The sequence below is a fragment of the Lactuca serriola genome, chromosome 1 (assembly GCF_051521515.1).
Source record: "Lactuca serriola cultivar US96UC23 chromosome 1, Lser_US96UC23_V15, whole genome shotgun sequence".
NCBI classification, from domain to species: domain Eukaryota; kingdom Viridiplantae; phylum Streptophyta; class Magnoliopsida; order Asterales; family Asteraceae; genus Lactuca; species Lactuca serriola.
In genome coordinates this window covers 202,976,943-202,991,495 of record NC_136408.1, presented here as the reverse complement: position 1 = coordinate 202,991,495, position 14,553 = coordinate 202,976,943, and the positions used below count along the sequence as shown (strand labels likewise).

Here is a 14,553-nt window from a genome sequence, read left to right as displayed (position 1 = left end):
GTATTTCGGGTGCGATCATACCAGCACTAATGCACCGGATCCCATCAGAACTCCGCAGTTAAACGTGCTTGGGCGAGAGTAGTACTAGGATGGGTGACCCCCTGGGAAGTCCTCGTGTTGCACCCCCCTTTTTCGTTGTCCGTTTGCGTTTTTTTAGATTTTACGTGCGGTTTTTTTTGCTTTTTTTCCTTTCTTTCTTGCTATTTCTATGCTCGGGTGCCCTCCGGTTCATGGTTGATGCTTTTCGTATTTTTGGAACGGAGCCGATCGGTCACGTGGGTCCCACGCCCCGCGTACCAAAACAAAGGAGGTTCTGCGTCTTGTAACACATAAAAACAATAAACATGGATAGTATTTCGGGTGCGATCATACCAGCACTAATGCACCGGATCCCATCAGAACTCCGCAGTTAAGCGTGCTTGGGCGAGAGTAGTACTAGGATGGGTGACCCCCTGGGAAGTCCTCGTGTTGCACCCCCTTTTTCGTTGTCCGTTTGCGTTTTTTTAGATTTTACGTGCGGTTTTTTTGCTTTTTTTCCTTTCTTTCTTGTTATTTCTATGCTCGGGTGCCCTCCGGTTCATGGTTGATGCTTTTCGTATTTTTGGAACGGAGCCGATCGGTCACGTGGGTCCCACGCCCCGCGTACCAAAACAAAGGAGGTTCTGCGTCTTGTAACACATAAAAACAATAAACATGGATAGTATTTCGGGTGCGATCATACCAGCACTAATGCACCGGATCCCATCAGAACTCCGCAGTTAAGCGTGCTTGGGCGAGAGTAGTACTAGGATGGGTGACCCCCTGGGAAGTCCTCGTGTTGCACCCCCCTTTTTCGTTGTCCGTTTGCGTTTTTTTAGATTTTACGTGCGGTTTTTTTTGCTTTTTTTTTCCTTTCTTTCTTGCTATTTCTATGCTCGGGTGCCCTCCGGTTCATGGTTGATGCTTTTCGTATTTTTGGAACGGAGCCGATCGGTCACGTGGGTCCCACGCCCCGCGTACCAAAACAAAGGAGGTTCTGCGTCTTGTAACACATAAAAACAATAAACATGGATAGTATTTCGGGTGCGATCATACCAGCACTAATGCACCGGATCCCATCAGAACTCCGCAGTTAAGCGTGCTTGGGCGAGAGTAGTACTAGGATGGGTGACCCCCTGGGAAGTCCTCGTGTTGCACCCCCCTTTTTCGTTGTCCGTTTGCGTTTTTTTAGATTTTACGTGCGGTTTTTTTTGCTTTTTTTCCTTTCTTTCTTGCTATTTCTATGCTCGGGTGCCCTCCGGTTCATGGTTGATGCTTTTCGTAATTTTGGAACGGAGCCGATCGGTCACGTGGGTCCCACGCCCCGCGTACCAAAACAAAGGAGGTTCTGCGTCTTGTAACACATAAAAACAATAAACATGGATAGTATTTCGGGTGCGATCATACCAGCACTAATGCACCGGATCCCATCAGAACTCCGCAGTTAAGCGTGCTTGGGCGAGAGTAGTACTAGGATGGGTGACCCCCTGGGAAGTCCTCGTGTTGCACCCCCCTTTTTCGTTGTCCGTTTGCGTTTTTTTTAGATTTTACGTGCGGTTTTTTTGCTTTTTTTCCTTTCTTTCTTGTTATTTCTATGCTCGGGTGCCCTCCGGTTCATGGTTGATGCTTTTCGTATTTTTGGAACGGAGCCGATCGGTCACGTGGGTCCCACGCCCCGCGTACCAAAACAAAGGAGGTTCTGCGTCTTGTAACACATAAAAACAATAAACATGGATAGTATTTCGGGTGCGATCATACCAGCACTAATGCACCGGATCCCATCAGAACTCCGCAGTTAAGCGTGCTTGGGCGAGAGTAGTACTAGGATGGGTGACCCCCTGGGAAGTCCTCGTGTTGCACCCCCCCTTTTTCGTTGTCCATTTGCGTTTTTTTAGATTTTACGTGCGGTTTTTTTGCTTTTTTTCCTTTCTTTCTTGCTATTTCTATGCTCGGGTGCCCTCCGGTTCATGGTTGATGCTTTTCGTATTTTTGGAACGGAGCCGATCGGTCACGTGGGTCCCACGCCCCGCGTACCAAAACAAAGGAGGTTCTGCGTCTTGTAACACATAAAAACAATAAACATGGATAGTATTTCGGGTGCGATCATACCAGCACTAATGCACCGGATCCCATCAGAACTCCGCAGTTAAGCGTGCTTGGGCGAGAGTAGTACTAGGATGGGTGACCCCCTGGGAAGTCCTCGTGTTGCACCCCCTTTTTCGTTGTCCGTTTGCGTTTTTTTAGATTTTACGTGCGGTTTTTTTGCTTTTTTTCCTTTCTTTCTTGTTATTTCTATGCTCGGGTGCCCTCCGGTTCATGGTTGATGCTTTTCGTATTTTTGGAACGGAGCCGATCGGTCACGTGGGTCCCACGCCCCGCGTACCAAAACAAAGGAGGTTCTGCGTCTTGTAACACATAAAAACAATAAACATGGATAGTATTTCGGGTGCGATCATACCAGCATTAATGCACCGGATCCCATCAGAACTCCGCAGTTAAGCGTGCTTGGGCGAGAGTAGTACTAGGATGGGTGACCCCCTGGGAAGTCCTCGTGTTGCACCCCCCTTTTTCGTTGTCCGTTTGCGTTTTTTTAGATTTTACGTGCGGTTTTTTTGCTTTTTTTCCTTTCTTTCTTGTTATTTCTATGCTCGGGTGCCCTCCGGTTCATGGTTGATGCTTTTCGTATTTTTGGAACGGAGCCGATCGGTCACGTGGGTCCCACGCCCCGCGTACCAAAACAAAGGAGGTTCTGCGTCTTGTAACACATAAAAACAATAAACATGGATAGTATTTCGGGTGCGATCATACCAGCACTAATGCACCGGATCCCATCAGAACTCCGCAGTTAAGCGTGCTTGGGCGAGAGTAGTACTAGGATGGGTGACCCCCTGGGAAGTCCTCGTGTTGCACCCCCCTTTTTCGTTGTCCGTTTGCGTTTTTTTAGATTTTACGTGCGGTTTTTTTGCTTTTTTTCCTTTCTTTCTTGCTATTTCTATGCTCGGGTGCCCTCCGGTTCATGGTTGATGCTTTTCGTATTTTTGGAACGGAGCCGATCGGTCACGTGGGTCCCACGCCCCGCGTACCAAAACAAAGGAGGTTCTGCGTCTTGTAACACATAAAAACAATAAACATGGATAGTATTTCGGGTGCGATCATACCAGCACTAATGCACCGGATCCCATCAGAACTCCGCAGTTAAGCGTGCTTGGGCGAGAGTAGTACTAGGATGGGTGACCCCCTGGGAAGTCCTCGTGTTGCACCCCCCTTTTTCGTTGTCCGTTTGCGTTTTTTTAGATTTTACGTGCGGTTTTTTTGCTTTTTTTTCCTTTCTTTCTTGCTATTTCTATGCTCGGGTGCCCTCCGGTTCATGGTTGATACTTTTCGTATTTTTGGAACGGAGCCGATCGGTCACGTGGGTCCCACGCCCCGCGTACCAAAACAAAGGAGGTTCTGCGTCTTGTAACACATAAAAACAATAAACATGGATAGTATTTCGGGTGCGGTCATACCAGCACTAATGCACCGGATCCCATCAGAACTCCGCAGTTAAGCGTGCTTGGGCGAGAGTAGTACTAGGATGGGTGACCCCCTGGGAAGTCCTCGTGTTGCACCCCCCTTTTTCGTTGTCCGTTTGCGTTTTTTTAGATTTTACGTGCGGTTTTTTTTGCTTTTTTTCCTTTCTTTCTTGCTATTTCTATGCTTGGGTGCCCTCCGGTTCATGGTTGATGCTTTTCGTATTTTTGGAACGGAGCCGATCGGTCACGTGGGTCCCACGCCCCGCGTACCAAAACAAAGGAGGTTCTGCGTCTTGTAACACATAAAAACAATAAACATGGATAGTATTTCGGGTGCGATCATACCAGCACTAATGCACCGGATCCCATCAGAACTCCGCAGTTAAGCGTGCTTGGGCGAGAGTAGTACTAGGATGGGTGACCCCCTGGGAAGTCCTCGTGTTGCACCCCCCTTTTTCGTTGTCCGTTTGCGTTTTTTTAGATTTTACGTGCGGTTTTTCTGCTTTTTTTCCTTTCTTTCTTGCTATTTCTATGCTCGGGTGCCCTCCGGTTCATGGTTGATGCTTTTCGTATTTTTGGAACGGAGCCGATCGGTCACGTGGGTCCCACGCCCCGCGTACCAAAACAAAGGAGGTTCTGCGTCTTGTAACACATAAAAACAATAAACATGGATAGTATTTCGGGTGCGATCATACCAGCACTAATGCACCGGATCCCATCAGAACTCCGCAGTTAAGCGTGCTTGGGCGAGAGTAGTATTAGGATGGGTGATCCCCTGGGAAGTCCTGCGTTTTTTTAGATTTTACGTGCGGTTTTTTTGCTTTTTTTCCTTTCTTTCTTGCTATTTCTATGCTCGGGTGCCCTCCGGTTCATGGTTGATGCTTTTCGTATTTTTGGAACGGAGCCGATCGGTCACGTGGGTCCCACGCCCCGCGTACCAAAACAAAGGAGGTTCTGCGTCTTGTAACACATAAAAACAATAAACATGGATAGTATTTCGGGTGCGATCATACCAGCACTAATGCACCGGATCCCATCAGAACTCCGCAGTTAAGCGTGCTTGGGCGAGAGTAGTACTAGGATGGGTGACCCCCTGGGAAGTCCTCGTGTTGCACCCCCCTTTTTCGTTGTCCGTTTGCGTTTTTTTAGATTTTACGTGCGGTTTTTTTGCTTTTTTTCCTTTCTTTCTTGCTATTTCTATGCTCGGGTGCCCTCCGGTTCATGGTTGATGCTTTTCGTATTTTTGGAACGGAGCCGATCGGTCACGTGGGTCCCACGCCCCGCGTACCAAAACAAAGGAGGTTCTGCGTCTTGTAACACATAAAAACAATAAACATGGATAGTATTTCGGGTGCGATCATACCAGCACTAATGCACCGGATCCCATCAGAACTCCGCAGTTAAGCGTGCTTGGGCGAGAGTAGTACTAGGATGGGTGACCCCCTGGGAAGTCCTCGTGTTGCACCCCTCTTTTTCGTTGTCCGTTTGGGTTTTTTTAGATTTTACGTGCGGTTTTTTTGCTTTTTTTCCTTTCTTTCTTGCTATTTCTATGCTCGGGTGCCCTCCGGTTCATGGTTGATGCTTTTCGTATTTTTGGAACGGAGCCGATCGGTCACGTGGGTCCCATGCCCCGCGTACCAAAACAAAGGAGGTTCTGCGTCTTGTAACACATAAAAACAATAAACATGGATAGTATTTCGGGTGCGATCATACCAGCACTAATGCACCGGATCCCATCATAACTCCGCAGTTAAGCGTGCTTGGGCGAGAGTTGTATTAGGATGGGTGACCCCCTGGGAAGTCCTCGTGTTGCACCCCCCTTTTTCGTTGTCCGTTTGCGTTTTTTTAGATTTTACGTGCGGTTTTTTTGCTTTTTTTCCTTTCTTTCTTGCTATTTCTATGCTCGGGTGCCCTCCGGTTCATGGTTGATGCTTTTCGTATTTTTGGAACGTAGCCGATCGGTCACGTGGGTCCCACGCCCCCCGTACCAAAACAAAGGAGGTTCTGCGTCTTGTAACACATAAAAACAATAAACATGGATAGTATTTCGGGTGCGATCATACCAGCACTAATGCACCGGATCCCATCAGAACTCCGCAGTTAAGCGTGCTTGGGCGAGAGTAGTACTAGGATGGGTGACCCCCTGGGAAGTCCTCGTGTTGCACCCCCCTTTTTCGTTGTCCGTTTGCGTTTTTTTAGATTTTACGTGCGGTTTTTTTGCTTTTTTTTCCTTTCTTTCTTGCTATTTCTTTGCTCGGGTGCCCTCCGGTTCATGGTTGATGCTTTTCGTATTTTTGGAACGGAGCCGATCGGTCACGTGGGTCCCACGCCCCGCGTACCAAAACAAAGGAGGTTCTGCGTCTTGTAACACATAAAAACAATAAACATGGATAGTATTTCGGGTGCGATCATACCAGCACTAATGCACCAGATCCCATCAGAACTCCGCAGTTAAGCGTGCTTGGGCGAGAGTAGTACTAGGATGGGTGACCCCCTGGGAAGTCCTCGTGTTGCACCCCCCTTTTTCGTTGTCCGTTTGCGTTTTTTTAGATTTTACGTGCGGTTTTTTTGCTTTTTTTCCTTTCTTTCTTGCTATTTCTATGCTCGGGTGCCCTCCGGTTCATGGTTGATGCTTTTCGTATTTTTGGAACGGAGCCGATCGGTCACGTGGGTCCCACGCCCCGCGTACCAAAACAAAGGAGGTTCTGCGTCTTGTAACACATAAAAACAATAAACATGGATAGTATTTCGGGTGCGATCATACCAGCACTAATGCACCGGATCCCATCAGAACTCCGCAGTTAAGCGTGCTTGGGCGAGAGTAGTACTAGGATGGGTGACCCCCTGGGAAGTCCTCGTGTTGCACCCCCCTTTTTCGTTGTCCGTTTGCGTTTTTTTAGATTTTACGTGCGGTTTTTTTGCTTTTTTTCCTTTCTTTCTTGCTATTTCTATGCTCGGGTGCCCTCCGGTTCATGGTTGATGCTTTTCGTATTTTTGGAACGGAGCCGATCGGTCACGTGGGTCCCACGCCCCGCGTACCAAAACAAAGGAGGTTCTGCGTCTTGTAACACATAAAAACAATAAACATGGATAGTATTTCGGGTGCGATCATACCAGCACTAATGCACCGGATCCCATCAGAACTCCGCAGTTAAGCGTGCTTGGGCGAGAGTAGTACTAGGATGGGTGACCCCCTGGGAAGTCCTCGTGTTGCACCCCCCTTTTTCGTTGTCCGTTTGCGTTTTTTTAGATTTTACGTGCGGTTTTTTTGCTTTTTTTCCTTTCTTTCTTGCTATTTCTATGCTCGGGTGCCCTCCGGTTCATGGTTGATGCTTTTCGTATTTTTGGAACGGAGCCGATCGGTCACGTGGGTCCCACGCCCCGCGTACCAAAACAAAGGAGGTTCTGCGTCTTGTAACACATAAAAACAATAAACATGGATAGTATTTCGGGTGCGATCATACCAGCACTAATGCACCGGATCCCATCAGAACTCCGCAGTTAAGCGTGCTTGGGCGAGAGTAGTACTAGGATGGGTGACCCCCTGGGAAGTCCTCGTGTTGCACCCCCCTTTTTCGTTGTCCGTTTGCGTTTTTTTAGATTTTACGTGCGGTTTTTTTGCTTTTTTTTCCTTTCTTTCTTCCTATTTCTATGCTCGGGTGCCCTCCGGTTCATGGTTGATGCTTTTCGTATTTTTGGAACGGAGCCGATCGGTCACGTGGGTCCCACGCCCCGCGTACCAAAACAAAGGAGGTTCTGCGTCTTGTAACACATAAAAACAATAAACATGGATAGTATTTCGGGTGCGATCATACCAGCACTAATGCACCGGATCCCATCAGAACTCCGCAGTTAAGCGTGCTTGGGCGAGAGTAGTACTAGGATGGGTGACCCCCTGGGAAGTCCTCGTGTTGCACCCCCCTTTTTCGTTGTCCGTTTGCGTTTTTTTAGATTTTACGTGCGGTTTTTTTGCTTTTTTTCCTTTCTTTCTTGCTATTTCTATGCTCGGGTGCCCTCCGGTTCATGGTTGATGCTTTTCGTATTTTTGGAACGGAGCCGATCGGTCACGTGGGTCCCACGCCCCGCGTATCAAAACAAAGGAGGTTCTGCGTCTTGTAACACATAAAAACAATAAACATGGATAGTATTTCGGGTGTGATCATACCAGCACTAATGCACCGGATCCCATCAGAACTCCGCAGTTAAGCGTGCTTGGGCGAGAGTAGTACTAGGATGGGTGACCCCCTGGGAAGTCCTCGTGTTGCACCCCCCTTTTTCGTTGTCCGTTTGCGTTTTTTTAGATTTTACGTGCGGTTTTTTTGCTTTTTTTCTTTTCTTTCTTGCTATTTCTATGCTCGGGTGCCCTCCGGTTCATGGTTGATGCTTTTCGTATTTTTGGAACGGAGCCGATCGGTCACGTGGGTCCCACGCCCCGCGTAACAAAACAAAGGAGGTTCTGCGTCTTGTAACACATAAAAACAATAAACATGGATAGTATTTCGGGTGCGATCATACCAGCACTAATGCACCGGATCCCATTAGAACTCCGCAGTTAAGCGTGCTTGAGCGAGAGTAGTACTAGGATGGGTGACCCCCTGGGAAGTCCTCGTGTTGCACCCCCCTTTTTCGTTGTCCGTTTGCGTTTTTTTAGATTTTACGTGAGGTTTTTTTGCTTTTTTTTCCTTTCTTTCTTGCTATTTCTATGCTCGGGTGCCCTCCGGTTCATGGTTGATGCTTTTCGTATTTTTGGAACGGAGCCGATCGGTCACGTGGGTCCCACGCCCCGCGTACCAAAACAAAGGAGGTTCTGCGTCTTGTAACACATAAAAACAATAAACATGGATAGTATTTCGGGTGCGATCATACCAGCACTAATGCACCGGATCCCATCAGAACTCCGCAGTTAAGCGTGCTTGGGCGAGAGTAGTACTAGGATGGGTGACCCCCTGGGAAGTCCTCGTGTTGCACCCCCCTTTTTCGTTGTCCGTTTGCGTTTTTTTAGATTTTACGTGCGGTTTTTTTGCTTTTTTTTCCTTTCTTTCTTGCTATTTCTTTGCTCGGGTGCCCTCCGGTTCATGGTTGATGCTTTTCGTATTTTTGGAACGGAGCCGATCGGTCACGTGGGTCCCACGCCCCGCGTACCAAAACAAAGGAGGTTCTGCGTCTTGTAACACATAAAAACAATAAACATGGATAGTATTTCGGGTGCGATCATACCAGCACTAATGCACCGGATCCCATCAGAACTCCGCAGTTAAGCGTGCTTGGGCGAGAGTAGTACTAGGATGGGTGACCCCCTGGGAAGTCCTCGTGTTGCACCCCCCTTTTTCGTTGTCCGTTTGCGTTTTTTTAGATTTTACGTGCGGTTTTTTTGCTTTTTTTCCTTTCTTTCTTGCTATTTCTATGCTCGGGTGCCCTCCGGTTCATGGTTGATGCTTTTCGTATTTTTGGAACGGAGCCGATCGGTCACGTGGGTCCCACGCCCCGCGTACCAAAACAAAGGAGGTTCTGCGTCTTGTAACACATAAAAACAATAAACATGGATAGTATTTCGGGTGCGATCATACCAGCACTAATGCACCGGATCCCATCAGAACTCCGCAGTTAAGCGTGCTTGGGCGAGAGTAGTACTAGGATGGGTGACCCCCTGGGAAGTCCTCGTGTTGCACCCCCCTTTTTCGTTGTCCGTTTGCGTTTTTTTAGATTTTACGTGCGGTTTTTTTGCTTTTTTTTCCTTTCTTTCTTGCTATTTCTATGCTCGGGTGCCCTCCGGTTCATGGTTGATGCTTTTCGTATTTTTGGAACGGAGCCGATCGGTCACGTGGGTCCCACGCCCCGCGTACCAAAACAAAGGAGGTTCTGCGTCTTGTAACACATAAAAACAATAAACATGGATAGTATTTCGGGTGCGATCATACCAGCACTAATGCACCGGATCCCATCAGAACTCCGCAGTTAAGCGTGCTTGGGCGAGAGTAGTACTAGGATGGGTGACCCCCTGGGAAGTCCTCGTGTTGCACCCCCCTTTTTCGTTGTCCGTTTGCGTTTTTTTAGATTTTACGTGCGGTTTTTTTGCTTTTTTTCCTTTCTTTCTTGCTATTTCTATGCTCGGGTGCCCTCCGGTTCATGGTTGATGCTTTTCGTATTTTTGGAACGGAGCCGATCGGTCACGTGGGTCCCACGCCCCGCGTATCAAAACAAAGGAGGTTCTGCGTCTTGTAACACATAAAAACAATAAACATGGATAGTATTTCGGGTGTGATCATACCAGCACTAATGCACCGGATCCCATCAGAACTCCGCAGTTAAGCGTGCTTGGGCGAGAGTAGTACTAGGATGGGTGACCCCCTGGGAAGTCCTCGTGTTGCACCCCCCTTTTTCGTTGTCCGTTTGCGTTTTTTTAGATTTTACGTGCGGTTTTTTTGCTTTTTTTCTTTTCTTTCTTGCTATTTCTATGCTCGGGTGCCCTCCGGTTCATGGTTGATGCTTTTCGTATTTTTGGAACGGAGCCGATCGGTCACGTGGGTCCCACGCCCCGCGTAACAAAACAAAGGAGGTTCTGCGTCTTGTAACACATAAAAACAATAAACATGGATAGTATTTCGGGTGCGATCATACCAGCACTAATGCACCGGATCCCATTAGAACTCCGCAGTTAAGCGTGCTTGAGCGAGAGTAGTACTAGGATGGGTGACCCCCTGGGAAGTCCTCGTGTTGCACCCCCCTTTTTCGTTGTCCGTTTGCGTTTTTTTAGATTTTACGTGAGGTTTTTTTGCTTTTTTTTCCTTTCTTTCTTGCTATTTCTATGCTCGGGTGCCCTCCGGTTCATGGTTGATGCTTTTCGTATTTTTGGAACGGAGCCGATCGGTCACGTGGGTCCCACGCCCCGCGTACCAAAACAAAGGAGGTTCTGCGTCTTGTAACACATAAAAACAATAAACATGGATAGTATTTCGGGTGCGATCATACCAGCACTAATGCACCGGATCCCATCAGAACTCCGCAGTTAAGCGTGCTTGGGCGAGAGTAGTACTAGGATGGGTGACCCCCTGGGAAGTCCTCGTGTTGCACCCCCCTTTTTCGTTGTCCGTTTGCGTTTTTTTAGATTTTACGTGCGGTTTTTTTGCTTTTTTTCCTTTCTTTCTTGCTATTTCTATGCTCGGGTGCCCTCCGGTTCATGGTTGATGCTTTTCGTATTTTTGGAACGGAGCCGATCGGTCACGTGGGTCCCACGCCCCGCGTACCAAAACAAAGGAGGTTCTGCGTCTTGTAACACATAAAAACAATAAACATGGATAGTATTTCGGGTGCGATCATACCAGCACTAATGCACCGGATCCCATCAGAACTCCGCAGTTAAGCGTGCTTGGGCGAGAGTAGTACTAGGATGGGTGACCCCCTGGGAAGTCCTCGTGTTGCACCCCCCTTTTTCGTTGTCCGTTTGCGTTTTTTTAGATTTTACGTGCGGTTTTTTTGCTTTTTTTCCTTTCTTTCTTGCTATTTCTATGCTCGGGTGCCCTCCGGTTCATGGTTGATGCTTTTCGTATTTTTGGAACGGAGCCGATCGGTCACGTGGGTCCCACGCCCCGCGTACCAAAACAAAGGAGGTTCTGCGTCTTGTAACACATAAAAACAATAAACATGGATAGTATTTCGGGTGCGATCATACCAGCACTAATGCACCGGATCCCATCAGAACTCCGCAGTTAAGCGTGCTTGGGCGAGAGTAGTACTAGGATGGGTGACCCCCTGGGAAGTCCTCGTGTTGCACCCCCCTTTTTCGTTGTCCGTTTGCGTTTTTTTAGATTTTACGTGCGGTTTTTTTGCTTTTTTTTCCTTTCTTTCTTGCTATTTCTATGCTCGGGTGCCCTCCGGTTCATGGTTGATGCTTTTCGTATTTTTGGAACGGAGCCGATCGGTCACGTGGGTCCCACGCCCCGCGTACCAAAACAAAGGAGGTTCTGCGTCTTGTAACACATAAAAACAATAAACATGGATAGTATTTCGGGTGCGATCATACCAGCACTAATGCACCGGATCCCATCAGAACTCCGCAGTTAAGCGTGCTTGGGCGAGAGTAGTACTAGGATGGGTGACCCCCTGGGAAGTCCTCGTGTTGCACCCCCCTTTTTCGTTGTCCGTTTGCGTTTTTTTAGATTTTACGTGCGGTTTTTTTGCTTTTTTTCCTTTCTTTCTTGCTATTTCTATGCTCGGGTGCCCTCCGGTTCATGGTTGATGCTTTTCGTATTTTTGGAACGGAGCCGATCGGTCACGTGGGTCCCACGCCCCGCGTATCAAAACAAAGGAGGTTCTGCGTCTTGTAACACATAAAAACAATAAACATGGATAGTATTTCGGGTGTGATCATACCAGCACTAATGCACCGGATCCCATCAGAACTCCGCAGTTAAGCGTGCTTGGGCGAGAGTAGTACTAGGATGGGTGACCCCCTGGGAAGTCCTCGTGTTGCACCCCCCTTTTTCGTTGTCCGTTTGCGTTTTTTTAGATTTTACGTGCGGTTTTTTTGCTTTTTTTCTTTTCTTTCTTGCTATTTCTATGCTCGGGTGCCCTCCGGTTCATGGTTGATGCTTTTCGTATTTTTGGAACGGAGCCGATCGGTCACGTGGGTCCCACGCCCCGCGTAACAAAACAAAGGAGGTTCTGCGTCTTGTAACACATAAAAACAATAAACATGGATAGTATTTCGGGTGCGATCATACCAGCACTAATGCACCGGATCCCATTAGAACTCCGCAGTTAAGCGTGCTTGAGCGAGAGTAGTACTAGGATGGGTGACCCCCTGGGAAGTCCTCGTGTTGCACCCCCCTTTTTCGTTGTCCGTTTGCGTTTTTTTAGATTTTACGTGAGGTTTTTTTGCTTTTTTTTCCTTTCTTTCTTGCTATTTCTATGCTCGGGTGCCCTCCGGTTCATGGTTGATGCTTTTCGTATTTTTGGAACGGAGCCGATCGGTCACGTGGGTCCCACGCCCCGCGTACCAAAACAAAGGAGGTTCTGCGTCTTGTAACACATAAAAACAATAAACATGGATAGTATTTCGGGTGCGATCATACCAGCACTAATGCACCGGATCCCATCAGAACTCCGCAGTTAAGCGTGCTTGGGCGAGAGTAGTACTAGGATGGGTGACCCCCTGGGAAGTCCTCGTGTTGCACCCCCCTTTTTCGTTGTCCGTTTGCGTTTTTTTAGATTTTACGTGCGGTTTTTTTGCTTTTTTTTCCTTTCTTTCTTGCTATTTCTTTGCTCGGGTGCCCTCCGGTTCATGGTTGATGCTTTTCGTATTTTTGGAACGGAGCCGATCGGTCACGTGGGTCCCACGCCCCGCGTACCAAAACAAAGGAGGTTCTGCGTCTTGTAACACATAAAAACAATAAACATGGATAGTATTTCGGGTGCGATCATACCAGCACTAATGCACCGGATCCCATCAGAACTCCGCAGTTAAGCGTGCTTGGGCGAGAGTAGTACTAGGATGGGTGACCCCCTGGGAAGTCCTCGTGTTGCACCCCCCTTTTTCGTTGTCCGTTTGCGTTTTTTTAGATTTTACGTGCGGTTTTTTTGCTTTTTTTCCTTTCTTTCTTGCTATTTCTATGCTCGGGTGCCCTCCGGTTCATGGTTGATGCTTTTCGTATTTTTGGAACGGAGCCGATCGGTCACGTGGGTCCCACGCCCCGCGTACCAAAACAAAGGAGGTTCTGCGTCTTGTAACACATAAAAACAATAAACATGGATAGTATTTCGGGTGCGATCATACCAGCACTAATGCACCGGATCCCATCAGAACTCCGCAGTTAAGCGTGCTTGGGCGAGAGTAGTACTAGGATGGGTGACCCCCTGGGAAGTCCTCGTGTTGCACCCCCCTTTTTCGTTGTCCGTTTGCGTTTTTTTAGATTTTACGTGCGGTTTTTTTGCTTTTTTTTCCTTTCTTTCTTGCTATTTCTATGCTCGGGTGCCCTCCGGTTCATGGTTGATGCTTTTCGTATTTTTGGAACGGAGCCGATCGGTCACGTGGGTCCCACGCCCCGCGTACCAAAACAAAGGAGGTTCTGCGTCTTGTAACACATAAAAACAATAAACATGGATAGTATTTCGGGTGCGATCATACCAGCACTAATGCACCGGATCCCATCAGAACTCCGCAGTTAAGCGTGCTTGGGCGAGAGTAGTACTAGGATGGGTGACCCCCTGGGAAGTCCTCGTGTTGCACCCCCCTTTTTCGTTGTCCGTTTGCGTTTTTTTAGATTTTACGTGCGGTTTTTTTGCTTTTTTTTCCTTTCTTTCTTGCTATTTCTTTGCTCGGGTGCCCTCCGGTTCATGGTTGATGCTTTTCGTATTTTTGGAACGGAGCCGATCGGTCACGTGGGTCCCACGCCCCGCGTACCAAAACAAAGGAGGTTCTGCGTCTTGTAACACATAAAAACAATAAACATGGATAGTATTTCGGGTGCGATCATACCAGCACTAATGCACCGGATCCCATCAGAACTCCGCAGTTAAGCGTGCTTGGGCGAGAGTAGTACTAGGATGGGTGACCCCCTGGGAAGTCCTCGTGTTGCACCCCCCTTTTTCGTTGTCCGTTTGCGTTTTTTTAGATTTTACGTGCGGTTTTTTGCTTTTTTTCCTTTCTTTCTTGCTATTTCTATGCTCGGGTGCCCTCCGGTTCATGGTTGATGCTTTTCGTATTTTTGGAACGGAGCCGATCGGTCACGTGGGTCCCACGCCCCGCGTACCAAAACAAAGGAGGTTCTGCGTCTTGTAACACATAAAAACAATAAACATGGATAGTATTTCGGGTGCGATCATACCAGCACTAATGCACCGGATCCCATCAGAACTCCGCAGTTAAGCGTGCTTGGGCGAGAGTAGTACTAGGATGGGTGACCCCCTGGGAAGTCCTCGTGTTGCACCCCCCTTTTTCGTTGTCCGTTTGCGTTTTTTTAGATTTTACGTGCGGTTTTTTTGCTTTTTTTCCTTTCTTTCTTGCTATTTCTATGCTCGGGTG

The 14,553-nt window shown here is 48.0% G+C and overlaps 41 non-coding genes and 1 pseudogene across 41 annotated transcripts; all 42 read left to right on the top strand.

Annotated features, from left to right (window-relative positions):
- The first annotated feature begins 7 nt into the window (after positions 1-7).
- On the top strand, positions 8-126 carry LOC145083224 (5S ribosomal RNA). Its single transcript, XR_013697705.1, has one exon. It is a non-coding gene; the product is annotated as a 5S ribosomal RNA (ribosomal RNA).
- Positions 127-358: 232 nt separating this feature from the next.
- LOC145079094 (5S ribosomal RNA) lies at positions 359-477 on the top strand. Its single transcript, XR_013694619.1, has one exon. It is a non-coding gene; the product is annotated as a 5S ribosomal RNA (ribosomal RNA).
- A 230-nt stretch (positions 478-707) lies between these two features.
- Positions 708-826, top strand: LOC145079083 (5S ribosomal RNA). Its single transcript, XR_013694608.1, has one exon. It is a non-coding gene; the product is annotated as a 5S ribosomal RNA (ribosomal RNA).
- A 234-nt stretch (positions 827-1,060) lies between these two features.
- On the top strand, positions 1,061-1,179 carry LOC145079071 (5S ribosomal RNA). Its single transcript, XR_013694596.1, has one exon. It is a non-coding gene; the product is annotated as a 5S ribosomal RNA (ribosomal RNA).
- A 232-nt stretch (positions 1,180-1,411) lies between these two features.
- On the top strand, positions 1,412-1,530 carry LOC145079059 (5S ribosomal RNA). The gene has a single exon (XR_013694585.1). It is a non-coding gene; the product is annotated as a 5S ribosomal RNA (ribosomal RNA).
- A 232-nt stretch (positions 1,531-1,762) lies between these two features.
- LOC145079047 (5S ribosomal RNA) lies at positions 1,763-1,881 on the top strand. Its single transcript, XR_013694575.1, has one exon. It is a non-coding gene; the product is annotated as a 5S ribosomal RNA (ribosomal RNA).
- Positions 1,882-2,113: 232 nt separating this feature from the next.
- LOC145079036 (5S ribosomal RNA) lies at positions 2,114-2,232 on the top strand. Its single transcript, XR_013694564.1, has one exon. It is a non-coding gene; the product is annotated as a 5S ribosomal RNA (ribosomal RNA).
- A 230-nt stretch (positions 2,233-2,462) lies between these two features.
- Positions 2,463-2,581, top strand: LOC145083279 (5S ribosomal RNA). Its single transcript, XR_013697757.1, has one exon. It is a non-coding gene; the product is annotated as a 5S ribosomal RNA (ribosomal RNA).
- Positions 2,582-2,812: 231 nt separating this feature from the next.
- Positions 2,813-2,931, top strand: LOC145079023 (5S ribosomal RNA). The gene has a single exon (XR_013694551.1). It is a non-coding gene; the product is annotated as a 5S ribosomal RNA (ribosomal RNA).
- A 231-nt stretch (positions 2,932-3,162) lies between these two features.
- On the top strand, positions 3,163-3,281 carry LOC145079012 (5S ribosomal RNA). Its single transcript, XR_013694540.1, has one exon. It is a non-coding gene; the product is annotated as a 5S ribosomal RNA (ribosomal RNA).
- Positions 3,282-3,513: 232 nt separating this feature from the next.
- On the top strand, positions 3,514-3,632 carry LOC145083249 (5S ribosomal RNA). The gene has a single exon (XR_013697728.1). It is a non-coding gene; the product is annotated as a 5S ribosomal RNA (ribosomal RNA).
- Positions 3,633-3,864: 232 nt separating this feature from the next.
- Positions 3,865-3,983, top strand: LOC145079000 (5S ribosomal RNA). The gene has a single exon (XR_013694529.1). It is a non-coding gene; the product is annotated as a 5S ribosomal RNA (ribosomal RNA).
- A 231-nt stretch (positions 3,984-4,214) lies between these two features.
- On the top strand, positions 4,215-4,332 carry LOC145080159 (5S ribosomal RNA; annotated as a pseudogene).
- A 200-nt stretch (positions 4,333-4,532) lies between these two features.
- LOC145078988 (5S ribosomal RNA) lies at positions 4,533-4,651 on the top strand. Its single transcript, XR_013694518.1, has one exon. It is a non-coding gene; the product is annotated as a 5S ribosomal RNA (ribosomal RNA).
- Positions 4,652-4,882: 231 nt separating this feature from the next.
- LOC145078977 (5S ribosomal RNA) lies at positions 4,883-5,001 on the top strand. Its single transcript, XR_013694507.1, has one exon. It is a non-coding gene; the product is annotated as a 5S ribosomal RNA (ribosomal RNA).
- A 231-nt stretch (positions 5,002-5,232) lies between these two features.
- Positions 5,233-5,351, top strand: LOC145085782 (5S ribosomal RNA). Its single transcript, XR_013700171.1, has one exon. It is a non-coding gene; the product is annotated as a 5S ribosomal RNA (ribosomal RNA).
- Positions 5,352-5,582: 231 nt separating this feature from the next.
- Positions 5,583-5,701, top strand: LOC145078965 (5S ribosomal RNA). Its single transcript, XR_013694495.1, has one exon. It is a non-coding gene; the product is annotated as a 5S ribosomal RNA (ribosomal RNA).
- Positions 5,702-5,933: 232 nt separating this feature from the next.
- On the top strand, positions 5,934-6,052 carry LOC145083775 (5S ribosomal RNA). Its single transcript, XR_013698236.1, has one exon. It is a non-coding gene; the product is annotated as a 5S ribosomal RNA (ribosomal RNA).
- A 231-nt stretch (positions 6,053-6,283) lies between these two features.
- LOC145078953 (5S ribosomal RNA) lies at positions 6,284-6,402 on the top strand. The gene has a single exon (XR_013694484.1). It is a non-coding gene; the product is annotated as a 5S ribosomal RNA (ribosomal RNA).
- Positions 6,403-6,633: 231 nt separating this feature from the next.
- On the top strand, positions 6,634-6,752 carry LOC145078942 (5S ribosomal RNA). The gene has a single exon (XR_013694473.1). It is a non-coding gene; the product is annotated as a 5S ribosomal RNA (ribosomal RNA).
- A 231-nt stretch (positions 6,753-6,983) lies between these two features.
- On the top strand, positions 6,984-7,102 carry LOC145078930 (5S ribosomal RNA). Its single transcript, XR_013694462.1, has one exon. It is a non-coding gene; the product is annotated as a 5S ribosomal RNA (ribosomal RNA).
- A 232-nt stretch (positions 7,103-7,334) lies between these two features.
- Positions 7,335-7,453, top strand: LOC145078919 (5S ribosomal RNA). Its single transcript, XR_013694449.1, has one exon. It is a non-coding gene; the product is annotated as a 5S ribosomal RNA (ribosomal RNA).
- Positions 7,454-7,684: 231 nt separating this feature from the next.
- Positions 7,685-7,803, top strand: LOC145083189 (5S ribosomal RNA). Its single transcript, XR_013697673.1, has one exon. It is a non-coding gene; the product is annotated as a 5S ribosomal RNA (ribosomal RNA).
- A 231-nt stretch (positions 7,804-8,034) lies between these two features.
- LOC145084852 (5S ribosomal RNA) lies at positions 8,035-8,153 on the top strand. Its single transcript, XR_013699279.1, has one exon. It is a non-coding gene; the product is annotated as a 5S ribosomal RNA (ribosomal RNA).
- Positions 8,154-8,385: 232 nt separating this feature from the next.
- LOC145078906 (5S ribosomal RNA) lies at positions 8,386-8,504 on the top strand. The gene has a single exon (XR_013694434.1). It is a non-coding gene; the product is annotated as a 5S ribosomal RNA (ribosomal RNA).
- A 232-nt stretch (positions 8,505-8,736) lies between these two features.
- On the top strand, positions 8,737-8,855 carry LOC145078894 (5S ribosomal RNA). Its single transcript, XR_013694423.1, has one exon. It is a non-coding gene; the product is annotated as a 5S ribosomal RNA (ribosomal RNA).
- A 231-nt stretch (positions 8,856-9,086) lies between these two features.
- LOC145078883 (5S ribosomal RNA) lies at positions 9,087-9,205 on the top strand. Its single transcript, XR_013694412.1, has one exon. It is a non-coding gene; the product is annotated as a 5S ribosomal RNA (ribosomal RNA).
- A 232-nt stretch (positions 9,206-9,437) lies between these two features.
- LOC145078872 (5S ribosomal RNA) lies at positions 9,438-9,556 on the top strand. The gene has a single exon (XR_013694401.1). It is a non-coding gene; the product is annotated as a 5S ribosomal RNA (ribosomal RNA).
- Positions 9,557-9,787: 231 nt separating this feature from the next.
- On the top strand, positions 9,788-9,906 carry LOC145083188 (5S ribosomal RNA). Its single transcript, XR_013697672.1, has one exon. It is a non-coding gene; the product is annotated as a 5S ribosomal RNA (ribosomal RNA).
- A 231-nt stretch (positions 9,907-10,137) lies between these two features.
- LOC145084851 (5S ribosomal RNA) lies at positions 10,138-10,256 on the top strand. Its single transcript, XR_013699278.1, has one exon. It is a non-coding gene; the product is annotated as a 5S ribosomal RNA (ribosomal RNA).
- Positions 10,257-10,488: 232 nt separating this feature from the next.
- Positions 10,489-10,607, top strand: LOC145078859 (5S ribosomal RNA). Its single transcript, XR_013694389.1, has one exon. It is a non-coding gene; the product is annotated as a 5S ribosomal RNA (ribosomal RNA).
- A 231-nt stretch (positions 10,608-10,838) lies between these two features.
- Positions 10,839-10,957, top strand: LOC145078848 (5S ribosomal RNA). The gene has a single exon (XR_013694378.1). It is a non-coding gene; the product is annotated as a 5S ribosomal RNA (ribosomal RNA).
- A 231-nt stretch (positions 10,958-11,188) lies between these two features.
- LOC145078836 (5S ribosomal RNA) lies at positions 11,189-11,307 on the top strand. The gene has a single exon (XR_013694367.1). It is a non-coding gene; the product is annotated as a 5S ribosomal RNA (ribosomal RNA).
- A 232-nt stretch (positions 11,308-11,539) lies between these two features.
- Positions 11,540-11,658, top strand: LOC145078825 (5S ribosomal RNA). Its single transcript, XR_013694356.1, has one exon. It is a non-coding gene; the product is annotated as a 5S ribosomal RNA (ribosomal RNA).
- Positions 11,659-11,889: 231 nt separating this feature from the next.
- Positions 11,890-12,008, top strand: LOC145083187 (5S ribosomal RNA). Its single transcript, XR_013697671.1, has one exon. It is a non-coding gene; the product is annotated as a 5S ribosomal RNA (ribosomal RNA).
- A 231-nt stretch (positions 12,009-12,239) lies between these two features.
- Positions 12,240-12,358, top strand: LOC145084850 (5S ribosomal RNA). The gene has a single exon (XR_013699277.1). It is a non-coding gene; the product is annotated as a 5S ribosomal RNA (ribosomal RNA).
- Positions 12,359-12,590: 232 nt separating this feature from the next.
- LOC145078813 (5S ribosomal RNA) lies at positions 12,591-12,709 on the top strand. The gene has a single exon (XR_013694345.1). It is a non-coding gene; the product is annotated as a 5S ribosomal RNA (ribosomal RNA).
- Positions 12,710-12,941: 232 nt separating this feature from the next.
- LOC145078801 (5S ribosomal RNA) lies at positions 12,942-13,060 on the top strand. Its single transcript, XR_013694333.1, has one exon. It is a non-coding gene; the product is annotated as a 5S ribosomal RNA (ribosomal RNA).
- A 231-nt stretch (positions 13,061-13,291) lies between these two features.
- On the top strand, positions 13,292-13,410 carry LOC145078789 (5S ribosomal RNA). Its single transcript, XR_013694321.1, has one exon. It is a non-coding gene; the product is annotated as a 5S ribosomal RNA (ribosomal RNA).
- A 232-nt stretch (positions 13,411-13,642) lies between these two features.
- LOC145078778 (5S ribosomal RNA) lies at positions 13,643-13,761 on the top strand. Its single transcript, XR_013694310.1, has one exon. It is a non-coding gene; the product is annotated as a 5S ribosomal RNA (ribosomal RNA).
- Positions 13,762-13,993: 232 nt separating this feature from the next.
- On the top strand, positions 13,994-14,112 carry LOC145078766 (5S ribosomal RNA). The gene has a single exon (XR_013694299.1). It is a non-coding gene; the product is annotated as a 5S ribosomal RNA (ribosomal RNA).
- A 230-nt stretch (positions 14,113-14,342) lies between these two features.
- On the top strand, positions 14,343-14,461 carry LOC145078755 (5S ribosomal RNA). The gene has a single exon (XR_013694287.1). It is a non-coding gene; the product is annotated as a 5S ribosomal RNA (ribosomal RNA).
- Positions 14,462-14,553: the final 92 nt, after the last annotated feature.